Below are 20,240 nucleotides of genomic sequence, written 5' to 3'. Positions count from 1 at the left end.
ATGATTACCATGGTTACCACTCTACTACAGTGGTACAGTACAGTATGATTACCATGGTAACAGTGTGTGCAGCTCCCTATGAAGAGGGACAAACGTTCAACACAGACACGTGTGTTAGAAACACTGTATTAAAAGAGGACTAGAGCAGAGTACACGTAGTTTACAGGTCATCTGGACTAGCACATGACCCAATGAACAGGATGTAGTATTGATATGTGAGCACATGACCCAACGAACAGGATGTAGTAGTGATATGTGAGCACATGACCCAACGAACAGGATGTAGTATTGATATGTGAGCACATGACCCAACGAACAGGATGTAGTATTGATATGTGAGCACATGACCCAAGGAACAGGATGTAGTATTGATATGTGAGCGCATGACCCAAAGAACAGGATGTAGTATTCATATGTGAGCACATGACCCAACGAACAGGATGTAGTATTGATATGTGAGCACATGACCCAACAAACAGGATGTAGTATTGATATGTGAGCACATGACCCAATGAACAGGATGTTGTATTGATATGTGAGCGCATGACCCAACGAACAGGATGTAGTATTGATATGTGAGCACATGACCCAACGAACAGGATGTGGTATTGATATGTGAGCACATGACCCAACGAACAGGATGTAGTATTGATATGTGAGCACATGACCCAATGAACAGTATTGATATGTGATCGCATGTACAGACCCAATGTTTTCCTGAGCTCCTATGTCTAAAGTTTAGAGGAGCTTGGGAAAACGAAGGGTAGGTGAAAGGAAAATACCCAAAGATCTGGGGGTTGATTTAAAATAATTAGAAATAATCAAATGATAGCGAATTAACTGTGAGTTACAGTGAAGGGATGCCTGGGCTCTAACCCTGAGACACGTGACTTGTTTATTCTGTTGAATATGGACAGTGTGTTTTTGCTTTCAAGTCTGAGGGTCTAAATGCTCCTCCCATGTCCTCAGTAGAACAGCATAGACTGTAGGTCTACTGATCCTGGTGGAGGGTCTAAATGCTCCTCCCATGTCCTCAGTAGAACAGCATAGACTGTAGGTCTACTGACCCTGGAGTTTGTAGGTGTGCTTGGTTCCATGCCCTCCCGGGCGTCTGGCCGGGCCTGGTCTTTCCTGTCGGTAGGTGGGGTTGAGCACACCCTGACAACAGTAGGTGAGTATTTGTTTGATTCCACGTTTTGGAAATGGTCTAGAAAAGTCATCATTTCTCATTGACTAAGTTAAGGTTAGGGTTAGGGCTACTGTTTCTGATTGTGGCCTGCTCTGTTCTACTCTAAAAGGAGCCTACTGTTTCTGATTGTGGCCTGCTCTGTTCTACTCTAAAAGGAGCCTACTGTTTCTGATTGTGGCCTGTAGGACACAAACTCCTTCATCACCGTGCCATAGCACAGTCATCCATGTGTGTGTGTGTATCCAGCAGTCATTCCTAATGAATAAAGTGTTAGCTGATTCCAGACCTGTTATAATTGCTCAGTGTGACTGGCAGTATAAAGTGTTAGCTGATTCCAGACCTGTAGTAATTGCTCAGTGTGACTGGCAGTATAAAGTGTTAGCTGATTCCAGACCTGTAGTAATTGCTCAGTGCGACTGACAGTATAAAGTGTTAGCTGATTCCAGACCTGTAGTAATTGCTCAGTGCGACTAGCAGTATAAAGTGTTAGCTGATTCCAGACCTGTAGTAATTGCTCAGTGTGACTGACAGTATAAAGTGTTAGCTGATTCCAGACCTGTAGTAATTGCTCAGTGCGACTGGCAGTATAAAGGCTGTAATGAATCTCTTAGCGTTTCATAAACAACACTATCCATCTTTCAAAACGATCGTTTCCCTGTCACATGCTGTGGGTGGCTACAGGACTTAATTGGTTGTGTATCTCAAATGTCACCCTTATTCCCTATAGTGCCCTATGGGCCCTGGTCAAAAGTAGTGCACTACGATAGGGAATAGGGTGCCATATAACAATTCCTTGTATACATTAAGTGGAGTGAAATTGAAGATAAAATGACTTGACAGGTTTCTATAAATGTCTCGAGCCATCGTAACGCTCTGCAGCTGTATCACATTGAATGATTACTGAACCCCATTTCAAAAAGGTATTGATCTGCAAGGCCCCAAGTATATTATATATATATATATAACATGACATGCTTCTACACCTGCATTGCTGCATTGCTACACAGGTGCTTCTACACCTGCATTGCTTGCTGTTTGGGGGTTTTAGGCTGGGTTTCTGTACAGCACTTTGAGATATCAGCTGATGTAAGAAGAAGGGCTTTATAAATACATTTTGATTTGATTTGATTAATCACATAACCTATAGGGTAATCAATAGAATCCATCAACCCAATACCACAATTATCAAATTGATTCTTAAAGGACATCCAGCTAAAATAACATCTATTATTCATTTAACTGGTTGTGATAGTCATTTTCAAATGGGAGGAAAACAATAGCTGAGAGACAGAAATCGCGGCATCGTCCAACGTCATTCCGATCACTGCTCGTCATCCCCGATCTCACTGCACAGCATCTCCCAGCTCAGACAGGATCCCCCAACTCAGACAGGATCGCCCAGCTCAGACAGGATCTCCCAGCTCAGACAGGATCCCCCAGCTCAGACAGGATCCCCCAGCTCAGACAGGATCCCCCAGCTCAGACAGGATCCCCCAGCTCAGACAGGATCCCCCAGCTCAGACAGGATCCCCCCAGCTCAGACATGATCCCCCCAGCTCAAACATGATCCCCCCAGCTTAGAGAGGATCCCCCGGCTCAGACAGGATCCCCCAGCTCAGACAGGATCCCCCAGCTCAGACAGGATCCCCCAGCTCAGACAGGATCCCCCAGCTCAGACATGATATCCCAGCTCAGACAGGATCCCCCAGCTCAGACAGGATCCCCCAGACACGCCGGTGTGCTGCAGCAACAACTGCATGACACTTCAAAAATTACTAAATATGTGTAGGGTGCTTATCTCCTTGCGTAACTGGAGACATGACAGACATGAGTAGAGAGGGGCTGAGGAGAGGTGGAGAGGGGCTGAGGAGAGAGGGAGAGGAGCTGAGGAGAGAGGGGCTGAGGAGAGGTAGAGAGGGGCTGAGGAGAGGTGGAGAGGGGCTGAGGAGAGGTGGAGAGGAGCTGAGGAGAGGTAGAGAGGGGCTGAGGAGAGGTGGAGAGGGGCTGAGGAGAGGTGGAGAGGAGCTGAGGAGAGGTAGAGAGGGGCTGAGGAGAGGTGGAGAGGGGCTGAGGAGAGAGGGAGAGGAGCTGAGGAGAGGTGGAGAGGGGCTGAGGAGAGGTGGAGAGGGGCTGAGGAGAGGTGGAGAGGGGCTGAGGAGAGAGGGGCTGAGGAGAGGTAGAGAGGAGCTGAGGAGAGGTAGAGAGGAGCTGAGGAGAGGTGGAGAGGAGCTAAGGAGAGGGGCTGAGGAGAGGTGGAGAGGGGCTGAGGAGAGAGGGGCTGAGGAGAGGTAGAGAGGAGCTGAGGAGAGGTGGAGAGGAGCTAAGGAGAGGGGCTGAGGAGAGGTAGAGAGGGGCTGAGGAGAGGGGCTGAGGAGAGGTGGAGAGGGGCTGAGGAGAGGTAGAGAGGGGCTGAGGAGAGGTAGAGAGGGGCTGAGGAGAGAGAGGCTGAGGTGGGGTAGAGAGGAGCTGAGGAGAGGTGGAGAGGAGCTAAGGAGAGGTGGCGAGGGGCTGAGGAGAGGTGGAGAGGGGCTGAGGAGAGGTGGAGAGGGTCTGAGGAGAGGTGGAGAGGGGCTGAGGTGAGGTGGAGAGGGGCTGTGGAGAGGGGCAAAGGAGAGGGGCTGATGAGAGGTGGAGAGGGGCTGAGGAGAGGGGCTGATGAGAGGTGGAGAGGGGCTGAGGAAAGGTCCCTCCAGGTAATCTGGTCCCTGTATCAGTCATTACTAACCTGGTCCCTCCATCAGTCATTACTAACCTGGTCCCTCCATCAGTCATTACTAACCTGGTCCCTCCATCATCCTGCATCAGTCATTACTAACCTGGTCCCTCCATCAGTCATTACTAACCTGGTCCCTCCATCAGTCATTACTAACCTGGTCCCTCCATCAGACATTACTAACCTGGTCCCTCCATCAGTCATTACTAACCTGGTCCCTCCATCAGTCATTACTAACCTGGTCCCTTCATCAGTCATTACTAACCTGGTCCGTCCATCAGTCATTACTAACCTGGTCCCTCCATCATCCTGCAGCAGCAACACAGCCCATAGCTGTAGTTCTGTTAGACTGTAACTACTGAAGCTATTCATTTGCATGTTCTCTTTTTTCCTTTCCCTGCTCGCTGCTCAGCATGCTGGGAGTGTGCATGGTTTACAAATTAAATGTTGAGCTCTCACACTTGCTGCTCCTCTTCCAATCTCTCTCGCTCTTTTATCTTTCCGCACTTTCCATCGACACACAGTCGCATCCTCTCCTTCTACCTACCTTCCTGTATCTCTCTCTGTATCTCTACCCCCACCTCTCCTTCTACCTGCCTCCCTGTATCTCTCTCTGTATCTCTACCCCCACCTCTCCTTCAGCCTGCCTCTCTGTATCTCTCTCTGTATCTCTACTCCCACCTCTCCTTCTACCTGCCTCCCTGTATCTCTCTCTGTATCTCTACCCCTGTCTCTCCTTCAGCCTGCCTCTCTGTATCTCTACCCCTGTCTCTCCTTCAGCCTGCCTCGCTGTATCTCTACCCCCCACCTCTCATTCTACCTTCCTCCCTGTATCTCTCTCTGTATCTCTACTCCCACCTCTCCTTCAGCCTGCCTCCCTGTATCTCTCTGGCTGGTTTACTGACTGGCTGACTGACTGACTGGCTGACTGACTGGCTGGCTGACTGGCTGGCTGACTGGCTGACTGACTAACTGGCCGACCGACCCACCGACTGATTGTTTCTGGGGCCTCTGACTCCTGGCAGACCCAGTACTGCCCTTGAATACTCTTCTGGCTCCGAGAGAGAACAATTTAATTAGCCAAGTTATTCATAGATAGAAAGGTGATTATAAAAAGTTAATTACAGAAATGCAAGTCATGATGGAATATGACACAGCATCTCAGTCTCTGATATGGTCTGCAACATCACATACAAGGTTTAAAACTACACTGCAGTTCTGCACAAAACAACATCACATCATAGTACTGTAGTTCGTGTCATTTCAACATACCGTATTACATGGGCTGTGGACTGGGACTATAACAGGGTAGACCACAGGGCTGTGGACTGGGACTATAATAGGGTAGACCTCAGGGCTGTGGACTGGGACTATAACAGGGTAGAACCACAGGGCTGTGGACTGGGACTATAACAGGGTAGAACCACAGGCCTGTGGACTGGGACTATAACAGGGTAGTCCACAGGGCTGCGGACTGGGACTATAACAGGGTAGACCACAGGGCTGTGGACTGGGACTATAACAGGGTAGACCACAGGGCTATGATCGGGGACTATAACAGGGTAGTCCACAGGGCTGTGGACTGGGACTTTAACAGGGTAGACCACAGGGCTGTGGACTGGGACTATAACAGGGTAGACCAATGGGATATGGACTGGGACTATAACAGTGTAGACCGCAGGGCTGTGGACTGGAACAATAACAGGGTAGACCGCAGAGCTGTGGACTGGGAATATAACAGGGTAGACAACAGGGCTGTGGACTGGGACTATAACAGGGTAGACCACAGGGCTATGGACTGGGACTATAAAAGGGTAGACCACAGGGCTATGGACTGGGACTAAAACAGGGTAGACCACAGGGCTGTGGACTGGAACTATAACAGGGTAGACCACAGGGATATGGACTGGGACTATAACAGGGTAGACCACAGGGATAAGATCGGGGACAACAGCAGGGTAGACAACAGGGCTGTGGACTGGGACTTTAACAGGGTAGACCACAGGGCTGTGGACTGGGATTATAGCAGTAGTTAACTACACTGACTGACTGGGGAGTAGTTAACTACACTGACTGACTGGGGAGTAGTTAACCACACTGACTGACTGGGGAGTAGTTAACCACACTGACTGACTGGGGAGTAGTTAACCACACTGACTGACTGGGGAGTAGTTAACCACACACTGACTGACTGGGGAGTAGTTAACCACACACTGACTGACTGGGGAGTAGTTAACCACACACTGACTGACTGGGGAGTAGTTAACCACACACTGACTGACTGGGGAGTAGTTAACCACACTGACTGACTGGGGAGTAGTTAACCACACACTGACTGACTGGGGAGTAGTTAACCACACTGACTGACTGGGGAGTAGTTAACCACACACTGACTGACTGGGGAGTAGTTAACCACACTGACTGACTGGGGAGTAGTTAACCACACTGACTGACTGGGAAGTAGTTAACCACACTGACTGACTGGGGAGTAGTTAACCACACTGACTGACTGGGGAGTAGTTAACCACACTGACTGACTGGGGAGTAGTTAACCACACTGACTGACTGGGGAGTAGTTAACCACACTGACTGACTGGGGAGTAGTTAACCACACTGACTGACTGGGGAGTAGTTAACCACACTGACTGACTGGGGAGTAGTTAACCACACTGACTGACTGGGGAGTAGTTAACCACACTGACTGACTGGGGAGTAGTTAACCACACTGACTGAATGGGGAGTAGTTAACCACACTGACTGAATGGGGAGTAGTTAACCACATTGACTGGGGAGTAGTTAACCACAATGACTGGGGAGTAGTTAACCACACTGTCTGACTGGGGAGTAGTTAACCACACTGACTGACTGGGGAGTAGTTAACCACACTGACTGACTGGGGAGTAGTTAACCACACTGACTGGGGAGTAGTTAACCACACACTGACTGACTGGGGAGTAGTTAACCACACTGACTGACTGGGGAGTAGTTAACCACACACTGACTGACTGGGGAGTAGTTAACCACACTGACTGACTGGGGAGTAGTTAACCACACACTGACTGACTGGGGAGTAGTTAACCACACTGACTGGGGAGTAGTTAACCACACTGACTGGGGAGTAGTTAACCACACTGTCTGACTGGGGAGTAGTTAACCACACTGTCTGACTGGGGAGTAGTTAACCACACTGACTGACTGGGGAGTAGTTAACCACACTGACTGGGGAGTAGTTAACCACACTGACTGACTGGGGAGTAGTTAACCACACTGACTGACTGGGGAGTAGTTAACCACACACTGACTGGGGAGTAGTTAACCACACACTGACTGGGGAGTAGTTAACCACACTGACTGACTGGGGAGTAGTTAACCACACTGACTGACTGGGGAGTAGTTAACCAGACTGACTGACTGGGGAGTAGTTAACCAGACTGACTGGGGAGTAGTTAACCACACACTGACTGACTGGGGAGTAGTTAACCACACTGTCGTGTCTTTGGGGTACCATTCAACTGAAGATATGTTTATCAATTAGCTCCCTGTAATTATTATCGCGCGATTAAACTGATTAATCGTTTAATTGTAATTAACTAGGAGATCGGGGCACCAAGGAGAATATTCAGATTACAAAGCTATAATTTTCTTAATATAACTTTCCTGTACTATAATATTATATTCTATTATAGTATAGGCCGATTATCTTCTGGTTTAAAATGGTGTATTTTACCTCTAGTCCAGTCTCATTCCAAACGTCGTAAATTGTTGTATCTGCACGAACCCAGTCTTTACTAAAATCATCCATACATCAATTGTCTTAAAATTATTTATTTACTACACTAAGTAATTAACAGAAAAACATACAAACAGTAATTATCGTCACAAAGGATTGGTAGAGGAATGTGCCCTTGTGGGCTAAACAGGCAGGTCGGCCTGTTGAACAATGGGTCATAAACGGTCAACTGAGAAGTTACACAGAGTTCATTAATATTAACAATTGAAGGCTCACTCATTTGGGAACAATTGCAATCAATATATATTTACGCTCATGTGTCGTCGTGATCCTTGTTCGAGAGTTCTGTTCTGTTGGGGAGTTTTGTCTGCGTTCTCTCTCTCTCTCTCTCTCTCGGTTAGAATGGATCTTTCAGAGCGACATTCATTAATGTCGTCATCGAATGGTTGTTTCGTTGGTCTTCGCGTTCAATGATATAATTTACTTAGCTGCAGACTAATAATTAATATCAAAGACTTGTTCTTATTCTGTCAGTATCGATAGTCTAAAAGTTAACCACGTGGTATGGTTCACTTTCAGTAGAGGAATTGGAAGGTAAAACCTATTAGCCAAACGGAGTGTATGCCTGGTCTGAAGAAATGTAAATCAGGGGGTGTTTTATAGTGCCCATAGAACAGGCTTGTCAAATGACGCCTGGTCCTGTATGGGTCCCTGGGGGCGTGCCTATGACTGAGTTAGATTTGGTTACAGAAATACAATTCTATCACATTACATCAGTACAATAGCATCTCAATGTCTTACAAAAGCTTTATCCTTATTAATACATTCCATACACCCATATGATGCAAGTCTTAAGCTGAGTCTAATATATAAACAGTTTTATGGTAATATGGCTATATTGTCTCTTCTGAGTATCACAAAATTGTACCAAGCGGATCAGTTCGTAGCTGGATTCTTCACCAATCTTCCATACCTTCTCCAGAACACAAAATGTCGCTTGGCTCTCCAATTCTATGAGTTGGAAGAATTTCCTGTGTCTCTCTATGGGCCATGTGGCCAGAGACTCTCCTGGAATTTTAGAGTATTTACGACCCTTTACACATAGGGTGGATTGGGGGGAAGGTAGGGGGTGGTGGTGCAAAAGGGAGGGGGGGTCAACTGTCCTCCCCGTACCAAAAGAGGCCAACGTCATGACAACACTGACTGGGGAGTAGTTAACCACACTGACTGGGGAGTAGTTAACCACACTGATTTACTGGGGAGTAGTTAACCACACTGACTGACTGGGGAGTAGTTAACCACACTGACTGACTGGGGAGTAGTTAACCACACTGACTGACTGGGGAGTAGTTAACCACACACTGACAAACTGGGGAGTAGTTAACCACACACTGACAAACTGGGGAGTAGTTAACCACACACTGACTGACTGGGGAGTAGTTAACCACACACTGACTGACAGGGGAGTAGTTAACCACACACTGACTGACTGGGGAGTAGTTAACCACACACTGACTGACTGGGGAGTAGTTAACCACACTGACTGACTGGGGAGTAGTTAACCACACTGACTGACTGGGGAGTAGTTAACCACACTGACTGACTGGGGAGTAGTTAACCACACTGACTGACTGGGGAGTAGTTAACCACACTGACTGGCTGGGGAGTAGTTAACCACACTGACTGGCTGGGAAGTAGTTAACCACACTGACTGACTGGGGAGTAGTTAACTACACTGACTGACTGGGGAGTAGTTAACCATACTGACTGGCTGGGGAGTAGTTAACCACACTGACTGGCTGGGGAGTAGTTAACCACACTGACTGGGGAGTAGTTAACCACACTGACTGGGGAGTAGTTAACCACACTGTCTGACTGGGGAGTAGTTAACCACACTGTCTGACTGGGGAGTAGTTAACCACACTGACTGACTGGGGAGTAGTTAACCACACTGACTGGGGAGTAGTTAACCACACTGACTGACTGGGGAGTAGTTAACCACACTGACTGACTGGGGAGTAGTTAACCACACGACTGACTGGGGAGTAGTTAACCACACACTGACTGGGGAGTAGTTAACCACACTGACTGACTGGGGAGTAGTTAACCACACTGACTGACTGGGGAGTAGTTAACCAGACTGACTGACTGGGGAGTAGTTAACCAGACTGACTGGGGAGTAGTTAACCACACACTGACTGACTGGGGAGTAGTTAACCACACTGTCGTGTCTTTGGGGTACCATTCAACTGAAGATATGTTTATCAATTAGCTCCCTGTAATTATTATCGCGCGATTAAACTGATTAATCGTTTAATTGTAATTAACTAGGAGATCGGGGCACCAAGGAGAATATTCAGATTACAAAGCTATAATTTTCTTAATATAACTTTCCTGTACTATAATATTATATTCTATTATAGTATAGGCCGATTATCTTCTGGTTTAAAATGGTGTATTTTACCTCTAGTCCAGTCTCATTCCAAACGTCGTAAATTGTTGTATCTGCACGAACCCAGTCTTTACTAAAATCATCCATACATCAATTGTCTTAAAATTATTTATTTACTACACTAAGTAATTAACAGAAAAACATACAAACAGTAATTATCGTCACAAAGGATTGGTAGAGGAATGTGCCCTTGTGGGCTAAACAGGCAGGTCGGCCTGTTGAACAATGGGTCATAAACGGTCAACTGAGAAGTTACACAGAGTTCATTAATATTAACAATTGACAATTGAAGGCTCACTCATTTGGGAACAATTGCAATCAATATATATTTACGCTCATGTGTCGTCGTGATCCTTGTTCGAGAGTTCTGTTCTGTTGGGGAGTTTTGTCTGCGTTCTCTCTCTCTCTCTCTCTCTCGGTTAGAATGGATCTTTCAGAGCGACATTCATTAATGTTGTCATCGAATGGTTGTTTCGTTGGTCTTCGCGTTCAATGATATAATTTACTTAGCTGCAGAATAATAATTAATATCAAAGACTTGTTCTTATTCTGTCAGTATCGATAGTCTAAAAGTTAACCACGTGGTATGGTTCACTTTCAGTAGAGGAATTGGAAGGTAAAACCTATTAGCCAACGGAGTGTATGCCTGGTCTGAAGAAATGTAAATCAGGGGGTGTTTTATAGTGCCCATAGAACAGGCTTGTCAAATGACGCCTGGTCCTGTATGGGTCCCTGGGGGCGTGCCTATGACTGAGTTAGATTTGGTTACAGAAATACAATTCTATCACATTACATCAGTACAATAGCATCTCAATGTCTTACAAAAGCTTTATCCTTATTAATACATTCCATACACCCATATGATGCAAGTCTTAAGCTGAGTCTAATATATAAACAGTTTTATGGTAATATGGCTATATTGTCTCTTCTGAGTATCACAAAATTGTACCAAGCGGATCAGTTCGTAGCTGGATTCTTCACCAATCTTCCATACCTTCTCCAGAACACAAAATGTCGCTTGGCTCTCCAATTCTATGAGTTGGAAGAATTTTCTGTGTCTCTCTATGGGCCATGTGGCCAGAGACTCTCCTGGAATTTTAGAGTATTTACGACCCTTTACACATAGGGTGGATTGGGGGGAAGGTAGGGGGTGGTGGTGCAAAAGGGAGGGGGGGGGTCAACTGTCCTCCCCGTACCAAAAGAGGCCAACGTCATGACAACACTGACTGGGGAGTAGTTAACCACACTGACTGGGGAGTAGTTAACCACACTGATTTACTGGGGAGTAGTTAACCACACACTGACTGACTGGGGAGTAGTTAACCACACTGTCGTGTCTTTGGGGTACCATTCAACTGAAGATATGTTTATCAATTAGCTCCCTGTAATTATTATCACGCGATTAAACTGATTAATCGTTTAATTGTAATTAACTAGGAGATCGGGGCACCAAGGAGAATATTCAGATTACAAAGCTATAATTTTCTTAATATAACTTTCCTGTACTATAATATTATATTCTATTATAGTATAGGCCGATTATCTTCTGGTTTAAAATGGTGTATTTTACCTCTAGTCCAGTCTCATTCCAAACGTCGTAAAATGTTGTATCTGCACGAACCCAGTCTTTACTAAAATCATCCATACATCAATTGTCTTAAAATTATTTATTTACTACACTAAGTAATTAACAGAAAAACATACAAACAGTAATTATCGTCACGAAGGATTGGTAGAGGAATGTGCCCTTGTGGGCTAAACAGGCAGGTCGGCCTGTTGAACAATGGGTCATAAACGGTCAACTGAGAAGTTACACAGAGTTCATTAATATTAACAATTGACAATTGAAGGCTCACTCATTTGGGAACAATTGCAATCAATATATATTTACGCTCATGTGTCGTCGTGATCCTTGTTCGAGAGTTCTGTTCTGTTGGGGAGTTTTGTCTGCGTTCTCTCTCTCTCTCTCGGTTAGAATGGATCTTTCAGAGCGACATTCATTAATGTCGTCATCGAATGGTTGTTTCGTTGGTCTTCGCGTTCAATGATATAATTTACTTAGCTGCAGACTAATAATTAATATCAAAGACTTGTTCTTATTCTGTCAGTATCGATAGTCTAAAAGTTAACCACGTGGTATGGTTCACTTTCAGTAGAGGAATTGGAAGGTAAAACCTATTAGCCAACGGAGTGTAGGCCTGGTCTGAAGAAATGTAAATCAGGGGGTGTTTTATAGTGCCCATAGAACAGGCTTGTCAAATGACGCCTGGTCCTGTATGGGTCCCTGGGGGCGTGCCTATGACTGAGTTAGATTTGGTTACAGAAATACAATTCTATCACATTACATCAGTACAATAGCATCTCAATGTCTTACAAAAGCTTTATCCTTATTAATGCATTCCATACACCCATATGATGCAAGTCTTAAGCTGAGTCTAATATATAAACAGTTTTATGGTAATATGGCTATATTGTCTCTTCTGAGTATCACAAAATTGTACCAAGCGGATCAGTTCGTAGCTGGATTCTTCACCAATCTTCCATACCTTCTCCAGAACACAAAATGTCGCTTGGCTCTCCAATTCTATGAGTTGGAAGAATTTCCTGTGTCTCTCTATGGGCCATGTGGCCAGAGACTCTCCTGGAATTTTAGAGTATTTACGACCCTTTACACATAGGGTGGATTGGGGGTAAGGTAGGGGGTGGTGGTGCAAAAGGGAGGGGGGGGTCAACTGTCCTCCCCGTACCAAAAGAGGCCAACGTCATGACAACACTGACTGGGGAGTAGTTAACCACACTGACTGGGGAGTAGTTAACCACACTGATTTACTGGGGAGTAGTTAACCACACTGACTGACTGGGGAGTAGTTAACCACACTGACTGACTGGGGAGTAGTTAACCACACTGACTGACTGGGGAGTAGTTAACCACACTGACTGACTGGGGAGTAGTTAACCACACACTGACTGACTGGGGAGTAGTTAACCACACACTGACTGACTGGGGAGTAGTTAACCACACACTGACTGACTGGGGAGTAGTTAACCACACACGGACTGACTGGGGAGTAGTTAACCACACTGACTGGGGAGTAGTTAACCACACTGACTGGGGAGTAGTTAATCACACTGACTGGGGAGTAGTTAACCACACACTGACTGACTGGGGAGTAGTTAACCACACACTGACTGACTGGGGAGTAGTTAACCACACTGACTGACTGGGGAGTAGTTAACCACACTGACTGACTGGGGAGTAGTTAACCACACTGACTGACTGGGGAGTAGTTAACCACACTGACTGACTGGGGAGTAGTTAACCACACTGACTGGCTGGGGAGTAGTTAACCACACTGACTGGCTGGGGAGTAGTTAACCACACTGACTGACTGGGGAGTAGTTAACCACACTGACTGACTGGGGAGTAGTTAACCACACTGACTGGCTGGGGAGTAGTTAACCACACTGACTGGCTGGGGAGTAGTTAACCACACTGACTGGCTGGGGAGTAGTTAACCACACTGACTGACTGGGGAATAGTTAACCACACTGACTGACTGGGGAATAGTTAACCACACTGACTGACTGGGGAGTAGTTAACCACACACTGACTGACTGGGGAGTAGTTAACCACACTGACTGACTGGGGAGTAGTTAACCACACTGACTGACTGGGGAGTAGTTAACCACACTGACTGACTGGGGAGTAGTTAACCTTACATAACCCTAACCACCTAACCACACTGCAAACCTTATTCCTGACCATAACCCAAAATGAATTTTAAAACGCTCATCATACAGCCCATTTTGACTTTGTGGCTGTGCTATCTAGAGGGAACTAGTCAGTCTGTGCTTAGCATTGCTCTCTGATTGGGTCTGTAAATCCATCTGTCCAGGTCACTATAGGGAAGTGGACCCCAGCATAGAGACATCTTGTCCCCTGTCACTGGACCATCCATCAGAACCATTACAGGCCCTGTCTGAGATAGATAGATCTGTGTGTACTCAGCCCTGCCTCTCGACAGACAGACAGACAGACATACAGATAGATAGATCTGTGTGCCCTGTGTACTCACCCCTTCTGCCTTCTCCTCTGTGTTGGCCAGCATCTCCTGCAGGGCCCGTACTGAGAGGGACTGTTCGAGGACAAACGTACAGATGGACAGGTCTGGAGGGACATTCTGGAAGAGATGACAGCTAGGTTAGAAGGGAACTGTAGTCCTAGAGCAGGTCAGTCTGGGAGATGTAGTCCCTGAGAGGGACTGCTCCAGTGCAAACGTACAGATGGACAGGTCTGGAGGGACATTCTGGAAGAGATGACAGCTAGGTTAGAAGGGAACTGTAGTCCTAGAGCAGGTCAGTCTGGGAGATGTAGTCCAGTCAAAGGATAAACAGCCAAGCTGGAAGGGAACAGTAGTCCTAGAGCAGGTCAGTCTGGGAGATGTAGTCCAGTTAAAGGATAAACAGCCAGGTTAGAAGGGAAATGAGCATCAGCAATAATCTACAGTCATTTAGACTACGTATCTTGCTCGGGAAAGACCTGAGGCTAGACTGACAAGGACAAGGACTTGCTTAGCCATTAGCCCATACACTACTACTTCTGGTGCAATGCAGTCTGGTAGATGTAGTTCCTGTGTTCACCTTAGCGTTGGATGTTGACTCGAGGAAGCAGAGTCTGTTTCCGAAGCCCTCGGCTGCCAGACACAGCTTCTGTTGCTCCTTGTGGACTGTGGCAGAACACTGCAGGACAACCTCGTCATCCTGGGGACACAGAGACAGGAAGTAGCAGTTAGAACTAACACAGAAAACCCTGGTCACTGTGGGGTAGAGAGAGAGACACAGCAGAGAACCAACACAGAAAACCCTGGTCACTGTGGGGTAGAGAGAGAGACACAGCAGAGAACCAACACAGAAAACCCTGGTCACTGTGGGGTAGAGGAGAGAGACACAGCAGAGAACACATCGATAAGAACCAACACAGCCTTGTCATTGGCAACAATCTACAACCTGGGCAACTATCTAAAATGTGTGACCTCCAGAGTCAAGAATGCTCCACGGTGGGCGCCTGCCAGCGCAGCCGTTTGTAATGACTAATGAGGGCCAAAGGGGCTCTTTTGAACGTTGTAACTGGCAACGGAACATTTTCAGTCAACACACTGCACTCAGGCTTTAACCCAGCAAACAAGGGGGTCGTCCTAAGGACATAAGACGTTATCCCACTGACGTGCAGAGAACGTTCTACGAACGTTAAAACGTAACGTCAAGAGGACGTTCAGTACAGGTCCCCGGTTTTGGTCGCAGTATAACATTTTTACATTTACATTTTAGTCATTTAGCAGACGCTCTTATCCAGAGCGACTTAAAGTAGTGAATGCATACATTTCATAATTTGTTTTTAATTTTTAATTTTTCTTTATATATAACGTTACAATAAGGTAGTTTGATGTCTATTAGGGAACGTTACAAAAAGGTTCCTATTTGGTTGTGATAGGATGTTATGAGTGAGACATTCAACGACAACAAGGGGACGTCACATGAAGGTCAAGGGGACATCACATGAAGGTCAAGGGGACGTCGCATGATGGTTTTGAGGTAAGTGGGACGCTGATCAGCTGAAATAGTGACCATATGCTTCCATTTAGAAAGAAAGTCGCACGCTCCCCAAATGTTTTCATGGCTAACCGACATTACGGCACTATTCCTAGAGTGGCGCAGCGGTCTAAGGCACTGCATCGCAGTGTTAGAGGCGTCACTACAGACCCGGGTTCGATCCCGGGCTGTATCACAACCGGCCGTGATTGGGAGTCCCATAGGGCGGCGCATAATTGGCCCGGCGTCGGTCAGGGTAGGAAGTCATTGTAAATAAGATTATGTTATTAACTGACTTGTCTGGTTAAATAAAGGTTACAAAAACATATACATATATATATATATGATTCTTAGAGACGCAAGTGTCTCACGTGTCTACAGACACTACATTCCACCTATAATAAATATATATCTACAATACAGACACTACATTCCACCTATAATAAATACATATCTACAATACAGACACTACATTCCACCTATAATAAATACATATCTACAATACAGACACTACATTCCACCTATAATAAATACATATCTACAATACAGACACTACATTCCACCTATAATAAATACATATCAACAATACAGACACTACATTCCACCTATAATAAATACATATCAACAATACAGACACTACATTCCACCTATAATAACTACATATCTACAATACAGACACTACATTACACCGATAATAAATACATATCTACAATACAAGGCTGTCTTCTAAAATACAGCATACTTCAGTATAATTCCAACATCTTCCCTGCTCTGGTGCATCCCACTACCATCCTGTTCAGCATACCTTCAGGATACTCATGAATTGGTGCTTACAAGAGAGTCTACCACACTGAAGAAGGAGATGAGAGGGTCCATTACACTGTAGAAGGAGATGAGAGGGTGTATTACACTGTAGAAGGAGATGAGAGGGTCCATTACACTGCAGAAGGAGATGAGAGGGTCCATTACACTGTAGAAGGAGATGAGAGGGTCCATTACACTGTAGAAGGAGATGAGAGGGTCCATTACACTGCAGAAGGAGATGAGAGGGTCCATTACACTGTAGAAGGAGATGAGAGGGTCCATTACACTGTAGAAGGAGATGAGAGGGTCCATTACACTGTAGAAGGAGATGAGAGGGTCCATTACACTGTAGAAGGAGATGAGAGGGTCCATTACACTGTAGAAGGATATGAGAGTGTATTACACTGTAGAAGGAGATGAGAGGGTATATTACACTGTAGAAGGAGATGAGAGGGTCCATTACACTGTAGAAGGAGGTGAGAGGGTCCATTACACTGTAGAAGGAGATGAGAGGGTCCATTACACTGTAGAAGGAGATGAGAGGGTCCATTACACTGTAGAAGGATATGAGAGTGTATTACACTGTAGAAGGAGATGAGAGGGTATATTACACTGTAGAAGGAGATGAGAGGGTCCATTACACTGTAGAAGGAGGTGAGAGGGTCCATTACACTGTAGAAGGAGATGAGAGGGTATATTACACTGTAGAAGGGGATGACAATGGCTGGATCGTTCATAGAGACTAACCTTCCCTGTGTTTCTTAACACACACACACACACACACACACACACACACACACCCCCCCCTGGCACTATAGAGCATTCCCCTGAATGGATTATGTTTCTGTTAGGGAGAAAATGATAGCGAACGGCTGAAGAACTGAGTGGGAATGTAGAATCCAGGGGGATACAGACTGCATGATGAGCCCTGGACCATCAGAGATATATTACTGCTGAGTGGGTATATAGATACCAGGGTGATACATGGACCATCAGAGATATATTACTGCTGAGTGGGTATATAGATACCAGGGTGAGCCCTGGACCATCAGAGATGTATTACTGCTGAGTCCTGTAGCTCTCTAGACTCTTCAGAAGATCCCAACCTGATAAAAATTGACAAATACAGTACTGGATTTAGAGGGAAATGGTCAGAGACCTGGCAGTGTGATGCCAGGACAACCTCTCCCCACAACGTCAGCAAAAGAAATGTGCTGTCTCGTGGACTACAGGGAACGAAAGGCCGAGCACGCACCCATTCACATCGACAGGGCTGTAGTGGAGCAGGTCGAGAGCTTCCTTCACACACACCAACACATTTGTGAAGAGGGCACCGACACCTCTTCCACCCTCAGGAGACTGAAAAGATTTAGGCAGGTTCCCTCAGATCCTTTAAAAGTTCTACAGCTGCACCATCGAGAGCATCTTGACTGACTGCATCACCGGTGTCGTGACATTACTTTCATTAATCTGATGACTGTTACGTATTTAATCAACTAACTATGTTACAATTTTTACCTGATTAATGCAGTTTGAGCCCCACCCTCTTCAGCATACTCTATGTGTCATCCAAGACCAGACACAGACTGTGGACCAAAAGGCAGTCACATTGGGTGTGACAATATTCCTTGGGGTGAAAAAAGAGATTGCAGAAGTGACATTTTGATTATAAAATAGACAACATTCTTAACCAAGCACAGTAAATGTCACCTTCATCTAAATCCTACCCACATACCAGTCTAATCTAATCCCTACCCACATACCAGTCTAATCTAATCCCTACCCACATACCACTCTAATCTAATCCCTACCCACATACCACTCTAATCTAATCCCTACCCACATACCACTCTAATCTGATACCTACCCACATACCAGTCTAATCTAATCCCTACCCACATGCCAGTCTAATCTAATCCCTACCCACATACCACTCTAATCTAATCCCTACCCACATACCAATCTAATCTGATACCTACCCACATACCAGTCTAATCTAATCCCTACCCACATACCAGTCTAATCTAATCCCTACCCACATGCCAGTCTAATCTAATCCCTACCCACATACCACTCTAATCTAAAAACCTACCCACATACCAGTCTAATCTAATCCCTACCCACATACCAGTCTAATCTAATCCCTACCCACATACCACTCTAATCTAATCCCTACCCACATACCGCGTTGCATAACAGAGGCTGCAAAAACGCAGAAATACATTGGGCTATTCTAGGTTTTAACACATCTCTGTCTCTCTCTGTATCTCTCTCTCTCACTCTTTCTGTATCTCTCTCTCTCTCTGTATCTCTCTCTCTCTGTATCTCTCTCTCTCTCTCTCTCTCTTTCGCTCTCTCTCTCTCTCTCTCTCCGTATCTCTCTCTCTCTCTCTCTCCGTATCTATCTCTCTCTATCTCTCTCTTTGTATCTCTCTGTATCTCTCTCTCTGTATCTCTCTCTATCTTTCTCTTCGTATCGATCTGTCTCTCTCTCTGTATCTATCTCTGTCTCTCTCGCTGTCTCTCTCCGTATCTCTCTCTCTCTCTCTCTCTCTGTATCTCTCTGTCTCTCTCCGTATCTCTCTCTATCTCTCTCTGTATCTCTCTGTCTCTCTCCGTATCTCTCTCTATCTCTCTCTCTGTATCTCTCTCTGTATCTCTCTGTATCTCTCTCTGTATCTCTCTGTATCTCTCTCTCTGTATCTCTCTGTCTCTCTTCGTATATCTCTCTCTCTCTCGTACATTCCACTCTGACTCCAATTCTAGATTTAATTTTGGATTGGAGATGCTTAATGTGAGTCTGGAAGGAGAGTTTACAGTCTAACCAGACACCTAGGTATTTGTAGTTGTCCACATATTCTATTAATAACAGTATGTATTATATTAATAACAGTAACTACAGTAGGTATTATATTAATAACAGTAGGTATTATATTAATAACAGTAGGTATTATATTAATAACAGTAGGTATTATATTAATAACTGTTATTAATATAATACCTACTGTTATTAATATCAGTAACTACTGTAGGTATTATATTAATAACAGTAGGTATTATATTAATAACAGTAGATAGTATATTAATAACAGTAGGTATTATATTAATAACAGTAGGTATTATATTAATAATATAATACCTACTGTTATTAATATCAGTAACTACTGTAGGTATTATATTAATAACAGTAGGTATTATATTAATAACAGTAGATAGTATATTAATAACAGTAGGTATTATATTAATAACAGTAGGTATTATATTAATAACTGTTATTAATATAATACCTACTGTTATTAATATCAGTAACTACTGTAGGTATTATATTAATAACAGTAGGTATTATATTAATAGCAGTAGGTATTATATTAATAACACTAGTTATTATATTAATATCAGTAACTACAATAGATAGTAATTTAATATCAGTAACTACAGTAGGTATTATATTAATAACAGTAGGTATTATATTAATAACAGTAGGTATTATATTAATAACAGTAGGTACAATAGATAGTCATTTAATATCAGTAACTACAGTAGGTTAGTGACACGTAAAGCAGGTGTGACAGAGAGACAATACTGAGTGACAATACTAATCCAATACTAATCCTATTTACAGTAAGATCCAGTAACCTTGTTGTGTGTGTGTGTGGTATTAATGGACAGTGGCCTAGAAGCTCATCACACAATAGTGTCTTCAGGCTACTCCATTAGACACAGCAGAGAGACCACCACCCTGGCAGAGAGACCACCACCCTAA

The 20,240-nt window shown here is 44.8% G+C and overlaps 1 pseudogene; it reads right to left on the bottom strand.

Annotated features, from left to right (window-relative positions):
• The window catches only part of LOC106591814 (ryanodine receptor 2-like), a 503,114-nt pseudogene that overhangs the window by 311,550 nt on the left and 171,324 nt on the right, over positions 1-20,240 (bottom strand).

Source organism: Salmo salar, chromosome ssa18 (genome assembly GCF_905237065.1).
Source record: "Salmo salar chromosome ssa18, Ssal_v3.1, whole genome shotgun sequence".
Lineage (NCBI taxonomy): Eukaryota > Metazoa > Chordata > Actinopteri > Salmoniformes > Salmonidae > Salmo > Salmo salar.
Note: the sequence above shows the minus strand (reverse complement) of the source record. Positions and strands in the feature narration are given on the sequence as shown.